The sequence below is a fragment of the Ascidiella aspersa genome, chromosome 8 (assembly GCF_963924565.1).
Source record: "Ascidiella aspersa chromosome 8, kaAscAspe10.2, whole genome shotgun sequence".
Taxonomy (NCBI): domain Eukaryota; kingdom Metazoa; phylum Chordata; class Ascidiacea; order Phlebobranchia; family Ascidiidae; genus Ascidiella; species Ascidiella aspersa.
Genome location: NC_139454.1, coordinates 24,137,617 through 24,154,758, shown reverse-complemented (window position 1 = coordinate 24,154,758; position 17,142 = coordinate 24,137,617).

The following is a 17,142-nucleotide window of genomic DNA, read 5'->3' as shown; positions in this document are numbered from 1 at the left end:
GGTGTTTTTCAAATTTCTCCAGCGGTTTCCCAAATTTTGGACTTGCAACTTTTTTGGTATTTAAATGAAACACTTGCGGGATCTTAAAACTACTTAGCGGTCACCCAAATCAAACCTTAAAAAAAACCTGTATGGCGGTGCCACATAAGGTATAACACTTCGTTGTTAAAATATTTTTTATAAAATAACTTACAGTGTTGTAAATACGGCAAAATGAAATGGCTTAAGCCTCAGTTAAGGTATTTCTAAAATAACTGTAGATTAGGTCAAATCATTTATAGCCTTTTTACTGCGACCCAACCAGTGACCGTAAATGAAAGTGTAATTATCTGATCAAGAAATATTTGGGGGATTTTGGAGCAATCTTAACTAATTCAGTGTGTACTATTCAATGTTAACTGATTTAATGTGTACTATTTGGAATTTTTGGCTTTTGAGACGTTTTAGTTATTTTCTTCTTTTACCTACTGTACGTGTTTTATGAAGTTGTTTTGTGATTGATAGCTAGTCTATAATAAAACTATTGTTTACATTCGGCCGGGTTGCAAAAATAAACAAAACAACAATATTTAAAATGTTATTCATTCCGCCTTCCTATTTAAAATTAGCTCCACTCCTTCTGATATCCGCCGACGTACTGAGACTCCCGTTACAATTATAGGAATTCTATACCAATATAGAACAATGTGTTTGTCTTGTACAATATGTGGGATGTGTAACATTATGCCAGAATGAAGCCTGCAAAGTCTATTTGTATCCCTGATACCGTTTTCTTTCGACTATTTTGTAAGCCACAGACCTATGTGAAGTAATATACCAATGAAACAACTTATATGCGTTTTTTCCCACATTTTAATGTTCCTATATCGAATTTATTTGTTTGTTTTTGGTTTTAACTCGCTGCTGTTCCTAGTTTTAACAAATTCTTGATGCCAACTGATGACACAACTTTTTTACAAATTTTAATGTTGCTATATCGAAACTATTTATTTTTGTTTTGTTTTAATTTACTGCTGTTCTATTTCCAACAATTGATTTATGCTAACTGATTGATTTTGTTTTAGTTAAATTATATTGATAAAGTAACTCGTTGATACCGTGGTATGTAGGATGTTCGATATTTTACGTTTTATTCCGATAACCAGTCGAAAACATTTGTCAGGTGGTGAAGTAAAATCTGTTTTAGTGACGCATATCTGCGTTAGGAAGCTTACTTATCTTTTATTTTTTGGTAGGCTAACATTGCGTCAAAATTTACTTCTAATTAGAAGAGTAATTTGATCACAAAAAATGCTAATATGCAAACATTCGGCACCGATATCACCCAGAGTATATCGGACTTGTGCCGATACTATCGGTTCCGATTCGATATTATCGGACATCTTGTAGTTGTTGTAATGAAGAGAAACATTTTATTTTTATTTTTTGCATATTTTAACGCACGGTAGGAGCAGATTAGGCTTTACGTAAACAGTTAATTGTACTTTATTGATTTCAGCCATCAAGGCGTTGCATTGCACGTTAATTACCGTAGTTTATTACGTTGCGATTCACACACGTGCTTTATTGTTCATTCCAATGGTATTTCATTTTTGAAGAAATAATTGCGCATAAGCAAATCAACCTGATGTTGCGTTAATTCTTTTTGCTAGGAAGTTAAATATTTTCATCCAGTTTAGCCTCTAAATTTGTTCCCATTTATTAAATGGCCATCCTTCAGAACGCTTTTAGCGACTAACAGTTCGACAATTACTATATAATTCTAGAAGAAGGGCTGCGGAGTTAAGACTATTCGAGTTCCACGTCCGACGTGCGCATGCGCATTACCAGCTTTCGTAACTAATAAGAACACAAACTGCTATTTGGTAAAAGTGTAATAGCATATTGTGAAACATTTTTTGACCATGTATTTTTAAGTGAAAAATTATACGACACTCCTATGAGTGAACTGCACAGTATCCACTTTAGTTACGTAAATGGGTCTGTATGGCTGGACCCTGGCTATAGGTATCACATTTGATTATTAGCTATTACATCCGCACCATAGTTGTGTATACGATTATAGACCTTACTTAATATGTAGGCCTATAATAAGTCATAATAAGTTAATGATATTAAAACGATATGAGGGGCAAATACTTGGTAGGCGCCGTTCTTCGGTTTTGTTCGAGTCATACCAAACACTTTAAAACTCCACCTACGTATCCTCACCTGCTATATGCTTGGCCCACTTAACCGATAGTCAGAAGTTTAGTTTGTTTCGGATCAGCAAGGATAGCGGCGCTTAAAGAATTCAAGTTTTCTCTTTAAAAAATTCCTTCATGTTTTACCCGATGTTTGTCTTATCTTTGATATGGTTAACGGCCGTTGGAATCGACAAAACAGGTTTGTATTATTGTGTTTTCTAAGTTTTGAACAACGTTTAAATTATTGAAATAAGCTATTGCTGCCATGCCTATATAAATTGTTGCTCATCTAGCAGTAATATATAATCAATCGACGTTTTTTGTAAGGAATCTGTTTTGCGTGATATGTCAGTATCCTGATGAAGGCGTTCTGTATAGGAAGTCGAAACGTCGATTGTTTATGTAATACTGCTGGATTAGCAACACTCGGTTTAAATTATTATTTTAATAAGTTATCATTTATCACAGTTCCAAGTTTAATACAGAGTGAACTAAACATTTGATGTTTATTACGATACAAATTCATGTAATCGAAATAAATTGATTTGGTATGCAACAAAAAAGGTAGGCTACGCCCCATGCTAAACCAACATGACAATCAAATAATTTTGGCGACACTATATGGCTGTGAAAAATACGCACTCTTCATAAAAACTATAAATGCTTTAAACTGGTGTAATTTTCCCCCACGGAAAACACTGGTCTATCGTAGTGCTCCGCAACCGGTGTGCCCATGCCAGGTGTGCCGTGACTTTCTTGGAGGTGTCAGGAGTATGGACTTACAATGTAGCAATATCTAAAGAAGATTAATCTGCAGTGCCCTAGTATCAAGACCAGAAACATTATAAAGCCAAATACGCAGTAATATCAGTGACAGAATAAGATCTAAATTGTCTCAAAAAGACATGAACCCCACGGAATAAGCTTAAATTCATCGGAATACGGCCTAAATAGGCAAAATGTCGCCTGAAACTGTAGAACAAGGGGTAAGGGACAGTATAGAAGGCATGATTTATTACCGACTAAGAGTTTTTGTGTTTACCGTATGTTTATGATGTTTCTGCTTAAGTGTCAGTATTATTTGGAAGCAACGCTAACTCTCAGCAAAGTGTTAAATGCTATTATAATCACTGCGGTCAGCATTGGATTGTCTGTTGGTCCTTAAGACCGCTATCAGCTTGAAAACTAACTTTTCTTAGCTATCGACTGGTGCTGTTAACATAATTTAAAACTGGTTGTTCGTTCATCAACGAATACAATTCTAATCACCAGAACGTCTTGTGGCGGCTTGCGAGTTAGATACGCACCTTGAAGTTGGAGTTCAGAACGAAAGCGTCAATTAGAACGCAATGCGGTTGAATAAAGTATTATAAGTTGAACAACTAAACTCGTGCCCCACAGGACGATCGGGGGTCATCGATCTGCATCAGATGTTTTGGTGTCGACGTTTCGAGCTTTAGTTCGGAGGCGTTGGGGCGCCGCTGTTTTGGCATTGGGTTGTTTGTTCTTGTTTGGGGCTAGTGTTGTTAAGGTTGGAATATTAGGGCATTTAGTGATAATGTCTGTGGTTCGATTTTTGTATTTCGCGCATTTTGTTGATGGTTTTGTCAAATGGCATCACATTTTTGACAATCGTCGAACTTAATTTTGGTTAAAACGTTCTATATATAGTTAGATTCGGTTGAAGAAATTAACGCAAACCCAGCTAGAACAGTGGTTCTCAAAGGGAGCCACTTGGCTCACGTCTACTTGATTAAAACACTTTGTTAATACGTAATGTAAATTTCGTTCGGTAAAATTGTACTTCGCATTTTTGTATTGTTTTTCAATTGTACCCTGCTTTTGTAATGTTCACTTTTATCTCTTAGATAAATAAAAAAATGCACCTTGCTCATTATATCCATACACTGTGAAAATTTGGAGGAATATGAAAAAACTTTGAGAACCACTGGGCTAGAAAAAACAGAACCGGCCCGCGATGGAAGCGGCACGCAGACAGTTTCCGGTTTTACATGATAATGTGGCCCGTGTCAGAGTCTGCCGCAATCCCTCACTACTTGCTTACTACGTCAAATAATAGTGATTGTTAGTTGTTGTTTAGAGCATTTAGGTGTCGTTATAGGCGCTACAGCATGCAAGGGAATAAACTCTGTGCTTTCAAACAGCAAAGTAGCTTAAGCCACCGCCAAGTCAGCTTGCATTGCTGGGGGTGGTAACGAAACCAATATTCGAATCTATTTAATTGCCTCAAGCTTCACGTTTCCTTTCAATGGAAGTCTTGCCAACTTGAAACACAAAACTCATTTATTTCGCGCTGCGCGTGATTACACTGAAAAACGTTTGCCGACCACTGCTGTATTGCTTTAGACGCTACAACATGCAAGGGAAGGAACTTTGTTCTTTCAAGTAGCAAGGTAAATCAAGCAACCGCCAAGTCAGCTTGCATTAGTGGAGGTGGTAACTTGGCAAGTATTCCTGACGAAGCAACACAAAACCACCTGAGTACTCTCGCAAGCAACAAGGTTGGAAACGGGTGGACTAGAGGTTCAAACGTTTGTAAGTATATACCAAACATCGACATTGTGCCTAAATTGTTTGTTGCAAGTGTTAAAACAAATATTTGTGTCAGATGCTTTCATCGGTGGGGAACGAACTGGAAACGACTTTAAGTGGCCAGACGGAACGACATTTTCAAGCTATTCAGGTAATATTTTTACCATAAGAAAGTCAAACCCAAAATTGTTGCACGCTTAAACTTTACTTATCAGTTGAGCATGTTATTCAAGAATGATGAGTTTTGCAAAAAATCGTGAAATATTGTTTTTTTTTAAATCTAGAGTTTGGATAACCTGCTGAAGTCTGTATTTTAAGGGTTAAATAAACCGAATATTGTAACGTAGGCCTACAATGTGTAAAATATCGAAACGTCGAACAAAAATAAATACCAGGGGAGCTATTCTGATTAATATTATGCGAAAGTTCACATAACTTTTCTTTTAAGGTCGTCGAAACTATGAGTTTAATTACAGCGAAATTTGCATGCTAAAATATATTAGCCTATGTTGAAATATATATTATGATATAATATGGTTGTGCATACAAAAAGTCCGGAATGACGTTTCAGTAAAAGAAGTATGTCGAAAAAAATCGTTGATTTATTTACTGTATGAATGGTTCATTGGACTCCAGCCATAAGACCGAGATAAGAACAACACCAACGTCAAAATAAAACACAATTCGGAATTAGACCAAAATAGGACTAATAACTTGTGGTATTAGTACCGTCTAAATCGGAATAAGACCTAAAAGGTCAGAAGCAGGCTTAAACAACACTTTAACTAACCCCAAAACCCACCCCTGTACAACTTATTCCGATAAATTTAGGCCACCTTCCGATGAATTTATGACTTATTCCGATAAATTTAGGCCTTATTGCGAAGAATTTAAGCCTCATTCCGATGATTTTGGGACTTATTCCGATGAATTTAGGTTTTATTCAGACAATTTTGATTTTAAGCTGTACTGGATATTATTGCGTATTTGGTTATGTAATGTCGTTGGTCTTAATAGTATGGTTTTATAGATTTTTTCTGCTTTTGGTATTGTTGCTTTTTAGGTCTTATTGTGTGTTCCCGGTTCACTATACAGAATACCGTAGGCGTAGTATACATCAACAAAGGCTTTGCCGACGCTGTGCGTTTTGGTCTTTATGTTTAAAGCAATATGATACTCAGAACTTATATGCATCTAATGCTGTAAGTTTCCAATCTAAAAAGTTAGTTGAGCCGGCCTTGCGTAACCCATGGTTTACCAAATCTCTGTCCGCGTCTTTTTACAATTTTCATGAAATAGTATAGATATACTTTGGAGCATAATGGTTGGAGGTTGTAGTAAGACGTAATAAGAATATCAAAGCCCATACTGAAGTAGGTATCATTTTAAACGTTTCGAATATATTTTTATTCATTTTTAACATCAACATCTCGTAGTATAGATATAGTTTTTTTTGTTTAACAAAAACTAAATTATTGAAGTATGAAAAAATTATATTCGGCTCTCGAAAGTCAGGATAGTCACACCACACAGGGCTTTGTTCTTGGACCAGAACGATACAGAAGTAGGTAGCAGCATATGGAGAGAAGCGAATTTTTGCCGCTCTTCAGACGCGATAAGTGCTGGCTACGACGCCCAGATCAAGTAGGATTTATTTTCGTTTTATTTCCAAAACAAAGTGTAGTGATTCCTGATAACCTGTCGCTCTTTAATAGTATGATTTGTTCTCCTCCTCAGGCATTCTATTAAGTTTAGTCAAATAATAGAGTGGTCATGGTATGAACTCATGGGTGTCAACGGTTTCTTTTTGTGAACATAATTCTGTCAAAAATAAAAGAAACAAAAATTTAGACAAACAGGTTTCAAACGATACTTATATGTTTGCACATGTACGAAATATGAAATAATTTACTGTGGCATTAAATATTTAAAAACAGGAGGCAGTAGTTGGTCAACACCGGGATACAACGGATGGGCTAGTGGAACTGGACCGTCAGGCCCCGGAATATGTATGGTGTTAACTGGGACGCGATATAGCTCACCTTATACTTACATTTGGAAGTGGGGAGATGCGATGTGCGATGGAACATTCTACTACATTTGTGAAAACCAAGGTGAATTGCTCTGATCGGAATAACTACAAACTAAGGAAAGTATGTGTTGCACCTCTCTTTTAGAATTTGAGAGCTTCTAATATTCTGCGTGATGTGTTTACTGCAAAAAAAACTGTTTTACTCCACCTTCGTTCGGTGTTTAATTTAGCATCATTACTGCTTGAAAACAATAAAACAGTTTTGATGAGCAATTAGTTTAATAAAATTTGTCCGGAAAGACAATTGTACAATTGAAACACTCTGAAAGCAACAGAATATTTAATTAGTTTAAAGTTATTGACTAGCTTAAAGATGGCCTGGAAGTAATAAACTAACCGTTCTGCAAGACTATTTATTTATTTATACGACGGTGGTTCTAAATAAAGTAGCCTTTAGGCCATCGTGGTCGGCAAACTTTTTTTGTCGCTGCCCCAAGTAGTCTATTCAGATCTATTGAAGACCCACTACGTAAAACCACTACGAAAACAGAGGTGAATTCTGATTTTAAGGTGAAATATTACATAGCTCCTTGCTTGCTTTTAAAATAACGTGCAATGAATGTCATGCTATCACGCGGCCCACAACTACAGGATAACACTAAGCTATTAATAGGTAACTTGCTGCCCACTAAAAATGGCTCTTCGGCCCGCATTTCGAGCGCGGCCCTCAGTTTGCGGACCCCTGCTTTAGGCCCTCATCCACATAAGGGTCGCTAAGGGTAAAATTGGGTCGCACAGATTCAATTTAAATTTGACAAATATTTGACTGTTAAAAATTTATATATGATTGCATCAAACACACTTCTTTGGTTTTGTCCTGTTGAATTGAATTATTGCATCATTAATATATTGGGATATTCAAGTGTCTTCCTTTAATAAACCATGTATAAATTGAAAAAAATTATAGTTCATTACAGGGCATTACTTGTTTAAGACCAAATTCACTAAAAATCAATATAATTTATACTATGTTTCCGTGTCTTAATCGGGTCGCGAGGTGTTCACAAAATATAAATTTATGTCGCGCATATAGAAGTTTACGAACCAGTGATGTGTAACATAGACGGTTTTAGAAGTGGTACCATACTTTATCCAGCGATGGTAGTTAAGATTCACAATTTTGTATGCCATTGATTCTGCAAGGATCAATATGGATTTAAGTTTTACAGCACCTTTGATAAACATTCAATTCGTAAATTTAAGATCATACAAATAAAAACAAACATTACGGCAGAACTAAGCTAAAAGAGAAATTTTATAATCAAAAGAAAGTGAATAATGCTGTTATGATGAAATGCTGGATTTTTAACACAGTTTCCCGCAACTTTAATGTGACGTCATCAACCAGCACACCAATATTGGGAAGCAGTTTGACATTCACAGGAACCATCTCTGGCTTTTTCACCGAACCTCTTAACGTGGTTGTTTCTCATGGTGGAACAAACACCAACGTGATAAGTAATTTCGTTGGGACGAGCTTTACTTACGTCATCAACCCCGTCACCTTGTCACACAACGGAGATTTCGTGTTCACTTTAAGCAATAGTACTGGAACTTGTACTTCCGTTGCCACGATCAAGATTGTAGTTGGTAATAAATTTAGCTTTTTGATAAGTCAAATAAACGCCCACCTAAAACAGATTTCTAAAAATCATGGAAAAATGATGCCACTGGTTTACAAACTTTGGTATGCAAGAAAGTTTTGAAAAGTCCTTGCAACATCTTTTAAATTGACTTATAGATTATAATGTCGGCGAACATTTTTCTCATTAGGTTCAACTAAAATAGAATCATATTCGAAATTATGAAAATAAACAATATAGTATTCAAAGTTATGAAATAAATTTGAGTTGGCCCGTAAAGAACTTTTCCGATGCTTATTACTAAAGATTTTTTTTGTGAATCAGTAGTTGGTATGTAATAGGTTCCGTGTAAGTTGTTGGGTAGTTTCTTGTTTACAATTTATTTTTGCTGTTAGGTTCCTCTGCATTGCATCTCACATCTACATCACTGACAGTTAGTATCAACGCAGTTACTTCTGTGACATGCACTTGTTCGGGGTATCACCAACCTCAGTGCAAGTGGTTCAGGTAGGATGGGTTTCTATCTGACTTTTTCGATTTGATGTTCTTTAAAATTAAACATGGGGTTAAAATAAAGACCTGTTTTAACCGTATGTCTAATTAAACTTTTAACTTTCATGTTGTTGGTAATTTTTTACCATACCAATTTAAATGAATAATTAAAATCAAAATAATATTGTTTCGCCATTTTCATAAACATACCTTACTTTGTGTGAAATTAGGGAGATTTTGTGAAGTCTAAGCATTTGGAACTTATCAACTAAAATATAAATTAGTCAAACAGAAAAACAAAAACGTGAAATATTTTGGAAAACAAAAGCATTTAGAATAAAAGAAAACCTCGCCTTATTAAACGAAAAATAAATTAAACTAATGACAGAACAAAGAATATATCTAAAATTGAAGAACAGTTTTAACATAGGCGCAATTCATTGCAGACAACAAATTGATTACTATTTTACGTCCATATACTTTCAAGGAACGATGCTGAGATATCTTTCAGTTCATCAACTGTAGTTTACCAAGCACCAACCACAACAAGCGGACGATCAACTGGCAACTCTGCTCTTTACATCAGAATCAACTACGACGCTGGAAACGGGGGATTGTACGAATGTAGAACGACCAACTGGGCTGGAAGTGGCGTGAAAAATAAAACTCTTACTATCCGTGGTAAGTAGAAACCAGAAATTTTATGTAGAGTGAAATAAAATACATATAAAATACCATATAGTTGTTCCAATTTCGATAAGCTTAGTAAGTTAGAGACCTCCTATACTATAATACCAATATCGCCTTGACAGTTCCAAGTGCAAAGTACTGGTTATCCACTGAAGAAGCCGCAGGTAATGTATCGCATAGCTTACCTTTATTGCTTTATAATTTACTTTAATATGTGAGCGACAAACTGATAGGTATATTTTAAATGTATTTTTAAGCGGTCACGTTTTATATGTATTTTCTTGGGCATCGTTATAAATGTTGCTTTAACGCCGCCTAACCTCACTTATTGGCCCTCCTATTATTATTTTCCGGTTTTAGTAACGTCAACAATAGCAATTTCTCCCACCGCTATTGACCTTGCGCATGGAACAACACAACAAGTTATTTGCGAATCGAGAGGAAATCCAAAACCACACGTTGATTGGATGAGGTTGGTTTAGCCTGTTGCTGCAGATTATTTATGGAAAACTATATTGTATGTTTGGGATTGACACACATATCAACTAATACTGCCAAAAGTTTGTTTAACTGCGTATACTTTTGTTATTTTATGTCTTTAAACGTTTCTACTAAAATGGTGCGTGCAGCCATAGGCGCCATACATGGGTATGCAGGGCGTTTTTCGACGCTCTGAATTTCTGGCAGGACTTCAAAACGCCTTGTGATCTGGTCAAGTTACCAGCAATTAGTGGACAAACTTAGTTCATGATTTCAACACAAGAGTTCAAACCCTTTAAGGATAGCATCCTCTATTGTTGATATAGTACGTTTGTTTATTCAGTTTAAGGTTATGTTTACCTTCTCAACATTAATTTTATATATTATATTAGAATTTAAAGATTGGTTACCTGTCACGTTTGGGATTGACTCATATATTAACTTATACTGCCAAAAGTTTATTTAACTGCATATCATTTTGTTATTTTAGGTTTTTAAACGTTTGTCCCAAAAATAGTGCGTGCAGCCATAGGCGCCACATACGTGGGTGTGCAGGGCGTTTTTCGACGCTCTGCATTTAGAACAGTGCGTCTAAACGCTCGAAAATTTGACCAAGTTATGCGGGCAATTAGTGTGCGAAATTACCTCATGTAGCTTAGTTTTATTTCACCAAATTTGTTCAATACATTTCCTGAATAACAACGTAGGCCAAGCCCATTGAATCCCAAACTATATTTTCTTTACGAAAAAGCTTTTTTTACTTTTTCATTAAAAATTATGTTTAATTGGTGAGAAAAAAATGCCCTGGGATTTTGAAAGTTCGACACTTTTGCGTGTAGCACCGTCAATAGTTGACAAAGTACGTTTGTCAATCCAGTTTAGGGTTTAGTTACTTTCTTAACAATAATTTTATATATTATATTTTCATTTAGGGGCGGTTCTTTAGTTTCTACCGACACAACCCGCCACGTTTACCAATCAAAATATTCAAGTGGATACTACGTGAAGCGAACCCTTCACATCAGGTTTGTAAGCGTTTTTGATGGTGGAAGCTACGTTTGCAAAGTTGCAGCAAACTCAGCTGGAGGTCAACAAACAAAAACGTTAACTGTTACAGGTAAAGGTCGTACTTTTATTACGCAATTTATAACGATTATATAAAGGTTTTAAGCCAGTGGTGGGCAAACTGTTGGCCGCGGCCCATAAGCTATTCAGCGCATGAGCATATGCTTACTACGGCAAATAACGCCTTGTAACTTATGAACGCTACAAAGTCTAATTTTTGTGAAGTTAGAGTAGACTATAAATGGCGTTATTTTGACAAATATTTCAATGCATTTGATGTGTTTCATGGGTTAAATATCCTTTTATTTGACGTTTTACCATTTTAAAACCATTGACGAGTTGACGACATATTTCGTGTTAAACGCGATTAGGCTGGATTAAAGCTCCTTATACGCACTCAAAATAACAGCTTTTTAGGATAAATTGTTTTAAGACGTAGATTTGTGTGATTTTTTTACATTCCCCTAAACACAATTTCTGGATCTGCTGTCGTAGTGGTTTTCACGTAGTGAGTTAATTAACAAAACATAGATTTTCTTCGCACTTCAATCCAAAAAAAGAGAAATTGGTTTTGTGAATACAAATCAAACGCACGCAAACAATGTTGGGCTCAACAACTACTTTGATGAAAGCCCTATATAAAAGATGCAATGTTGAAAACACATTCTGCTTAAACCAATGATACTATATAGTTTCATTTCTCAAAACTATACTATATTGAAGAAAATCTTTAGTTTTACGCATGTCATTTGTTTTTTGTCAAATCATCTGTTAACAACTTTGCAGTGCAACCGAACATGACATTATCAACACCGAGCCAAATCACAGCAAACTACAGCGCTAAATCTATCACATCAATCTGCACCAGTTATGGTTATCCCACGCCCAACGTATTTTGGAAGAGGTGGGTCTTCAGTTTATTAGTGTCGGTGTCTCAATGAAACTAAATATATCGACGCTAATAAATTTAGAACAAACGATGTGGGGGTTTCTTCCAACAACAACGATCCGAATTATCAAACTAATTTGACTGAAGTTACTAAATACAAATCAACTGCAACACTCCACATTCCAATTGCTATGTTAGAAGTGGGAGGAAGATATAATTGCACCGCCCAAAACGGAGAAAAAGAGAAGTTTACTATTCTGGAACTGTTAAGTGAGTAATCGTACTGAAAATACTGAATACCAAAAAACATTGTATATACTTCATTCTAGCATTGTTTTAAAAAGTGTAAAATCGTTAACCCTAAAAAAGTACGAAACGAACGGTTATTTTTTTATTTGCATTACTAATGTTTAAACTTTAGAATAATTTTACTTTACCGTTTCATCATGGTGTACTACATTGCAGTTGTTAACACAAAAACGTATTAAACACAAAGTTGTTATTTTTTAATACATGTTGTGAACTAATTTTATACATAAATCTACTGTTGTTTTGTTGTTGGCGCATTCATAATTATTGCACCGAATTTCGCAGTTGAAAATATTAAAGTATTGGTAATTTAAACATTTAAAACATTTTTAGTTCGACCTAACATTTCACTTTCCCCGTCATCGCCGTGGAAGATTCCAGCATTTCCAGCTAGTTTCCACGTGGATTGCGTGTCGTATGGATGGCGCCAACCAACAGTTACCTGGAGCAGGTAATGACATATTTAACTAAAATATTAATGGTGAAAATAACGGCCCAAATAGGCGTAAAAAACTACATACTTTATTGTTCAAACGTTTCGGCAAATGCTCATGCCATCATCAGTGATATGAAGACAACATCAGTTACACCCGTTTATATGCACTTTAGTCGTAGCTTCTTCTTTATTACAATACCGTAACGGTTGTAACTGATGTGGCCTTCTTATCACTGATGATGGCATGAGCAATTTTTCCAAACGTTTGCAAAATAAAGCATGTCGCTTTTTACGTCAATTTGGGCCGTTATTTTCACCATTAAACTTATGAACAGATCCGTATATATATAGTGTTCCAAAATAAAATATTATTGTTGCAAAAGTTGTAATTATATACTTTTTACAGAAACGATCAAACCGTCGGCTCCAATACGGCATCTCAAGTATCTCAAATAACAACCATCACTACACATAATAAGCAGATTGGTCGTCTCCAATTTAAGGCAGCTAGCATCGAGAAAGTTGGGGTTTACAAATGCACAGCAAGCAACAACAAAGACAACGCTAATGCTGTTCAAACCACATTTCAACTGCAAGGTATGCGTTATAATTGGGGCACAGTAGCAAGACGAAATGTTGCTCTTGCTAATAGGATTTATTACGATTTTAGTGAAGGCCAACATATCTCTTTCGTCCTCAACAACTACCTTAAATGACGGACAACAGCAACAAATCAACTGTACATCATACGGCTTTCCAGCGCCAGATGTTTATTGGACAAAGTGAGCAAAAATGCCGTGTTTTATGCAGGCGCTATATATAAATTAAAATTAAGCAATTGATGATGTGAAAGAGATTTAAAATCATTTTTACTATGGTTTGAAAGAAGCAAAGTCCGCGTCCCAAATTCGACTCCGGCCAAATTAACCGAATCCATCCGGTACTGTGACCGGCACAAACATGTATTCACCCTCCCCATATTTAAAATAATGTAGATATGCATCAATTTTCAAAGGAGAGTCATGCGTACCACCAACCCACATACTGTGGTTTTAATATGTTCCGCTCTATGCTTTTCCGCCCTTACAGTTTCCAGTGTACGGCTTTATCGGTTTCAAACTTGCAAATGAGCTAGCAAGTATAATCTTACTCGAGTCCCGAGTCCGGCCCCGACTCCACAGCACTGTTTGTAAGAACTGTAAAAAAACACGATTTTAATACATTTTGGTTGATGCCTAAAATCCTGAAATGACTCAATAAAATTAAGTGCTTCTCGGCCAAAGTATTCCTCTTGGTATTGTGCTTTATACGGTTCTGGTGTCGAAAGAGCACGTGTGGAATGTTACAATTATGATGTTCTCAACTTCTGAACACGTCTATCCACTTCATAAGTCAATCGTGTGCATATTTTGAATTCACTTACAGAGCTTCACAAAATGTATCGACAAGCAGTAGTGCTAAAGTTTATCAGACTATACTTCATGAGATGATCTACAAGACTGTGGCTGTTATCACTTTCCAAGAAACTTACTCACCAGCGGACGGTGGATATTACGTTTGCCATGCAAGCAACAGAGTGGGCGACGGCATACTAACCGCAATAACAAAAACATTAGTTGTGAGAGGTAAGAGCCCAAACAAACATAACAACAATATATTAATGGTTTACACTTTGTTGAAGAAACAATGTATAAAGACCCGTTTAAATAAATATTCCAAGCCATGGTGACACTACATTTTAATGCTTACGGATCAATAGCGATTTGCTACATGAAAATATTTTATATGACCGAATATATTTCAATTGTAAATCCTTTACATTATTGTAGAAATAAAATATAATTTATTTCATCAACATATGTTTTCTCTTCATGCCGTGAAGTTCCTGCTTAGACATATGTTTTTAGCTTAACTAAATTTGCAACTTTGTTTATTTGAAGCTAAACCTAAGTTACTCAACGCCTGCTAAGCCAGGGAATCGGGGGTTCGAACCGGCGACCTTCGGGGCCCAGATTGTGAATGCATGTTTGGGCAAATGTTTGACACACCTGCTGGTTTAATTTTTTTAATAAGGTTGCGATTTTTGAACATTTCAGTTGCCCCAAGGTTTCTTAACGCGTCATCACCAGCTGCAGAATTCAGCCAATCACAGTCGTTGAATTGTACGTTTGCCGCCGACCAGTCGACCTCTTTTCACTGGACCATCAACGACCAAAACGTCACAATCAACAGCAACGCGTCACCAACCTACGTCACAATCCACGGTACAATCAACACAGTGACGTCACAACTAACAATAGAAGCTTCCGCGGTATTTGGCGCCAACGCAACTGTTAAGTGTTCGGCACGAAATGAAGTCGGTGCTACAGAGAATATTTTTCCGATGATTAACCAAGGTAATTAATGGATTTTATTTTCTGTGTAACAACACTTTTTTGTGGCCTATGCAACGTTTGTAATTCCTCAGTGTTGTTTTGTGTAACATTGCAATATTGTAACGGTGAGTTTACACCCAAAAAACTGTACACGGAGAAAATATACAATTATATGAATTTCGCACGACATTTTGTATGAGTTATCCTTTTAGGTCCGCAAAAAATGAACAAATAATAGTTTAAAACAATATGCTGGGTATGTAAGGCCACTCTGGTTTATTATAAACAGCGAGAAAGCGCAAGTGCGACCGTGTTTACAACTAAATTCTAACCCATACAAGCGAGTATTTTACACAAACCTAAAAAATTCGGTTTTCACAGATTTGCGGTTCGACAATGGACAGTTTTCCGTCAGCTATAACACAAGCAGAAAATACACGGACGCCAAACTCCACTGTAAGAACCACGGAGGCAAGTTACCGTCGTCGGAATATCTTAAAGGAAGCTCTCTTACAAAGGTTACAGCTTGGACACAAAGTAATTTTACCAGAAATATCTATTTTAGTAAATAAAGGCTAAATTAATTGCAACTTTTCTTTACCACAGGTACTGAGAATGCAACTTTAGCAACGGACAAATGCCCTTCATTTGTTAACGGAACATCACAAATCAAGAATTGCAACTTCCTGTTAACCACTCTCTGTGTTTTTCCCAGTACGTATAATGTAATATTCTAGTTCTAACAAAATAAACAGAAATTACAGATTTTTCCGTTTCCATTATCATAATGGTTTTCTGTAACAATAATTGTATTTTTTATGTTTTAGTTGTTCGTTTTACTGAAGCTACCAAATGCCACCACGACAAAATAACTGTGAAGTGGATTGACGAAACAAAATATTCCAGGAATTTCAACTTTCAGCTGATTGCACAAAGTTATGACAAGCTTACTAACATCGCGAAAAATTACAAAACGACGGCTTCTGCAAACTATGCTTACTCCACAGAATTTCCGACCCAGGTTGGTAATGAAGATTACAAGATTCAAGTAAGTTCAAAAACATTAATTTTCGTTATTTTTTTAAAAAAATAGTTAGGATTCTTTGGTTTACATTTTCGAATTAAAACAATATAATTTAGATCAAGCTGTTTCCTGAGATTTGGAAAGTCCCCCAAACCCCAACTGTTTCTGGATCAACTTCAAACGTTTTTGCAGGAATCGTTTCTAAACTTACCCTTCAAAACAAAATCTGCCAAATCAAAATCACAATTCCAACTTCGTCTGTTTCAGTTATAACAAGTGCAAAGGTATGTCATTTGCATTGATTTTCACATTTATGTTATTCATAAATCTTCGTTTGTATGTAGCTAAAAATTAAGAGAACCAGCAAAAACAACAAAAAAGCAAAAAAAAAAAACAAAAAACCACAACCTCCGAAGTAACACTGACGCCTTTCATTACACTGACTCATAACGTCACGTTAAACGAGGGAGACACGGTGACGACAGATTTTCACCCAATTACGCCATTGTGCAGAAATACAATTCTTCCATCGAATGGCGTATGTTACTTGCCAATAGGTGACTATAAAACTTCATTTAAATGCTTTACAGTAAATCATGCTAGACTCCACAATGTTTTTATTAAATACTGGCACATATAAAAAAGTGTAGATGTTGATTTGTAAATCTATATTTAAACAAGGCAACTTTATTGTTATATTTATCCTATACGTAATGCACAACTTTTAAGCTCTTTTGTTAAGCTGCTTCGAATTTCGCGTATACTGAAAATTTTAATCACATCTTAAGTTAAGACTTTTAAACACAAATATACAAACAGGATAGCGAACAGTATTTTATTTTCAGAAAACCAGTCTGTTTCTAGTCTCAACGTTGCTACACCAATAGGAGTTTCTTGTGCAGTAATAATACTAATTGGAGTGGCCGTCCTTGTTTACATCAAGAGGTGGGTATTATAAAGCCCCGACA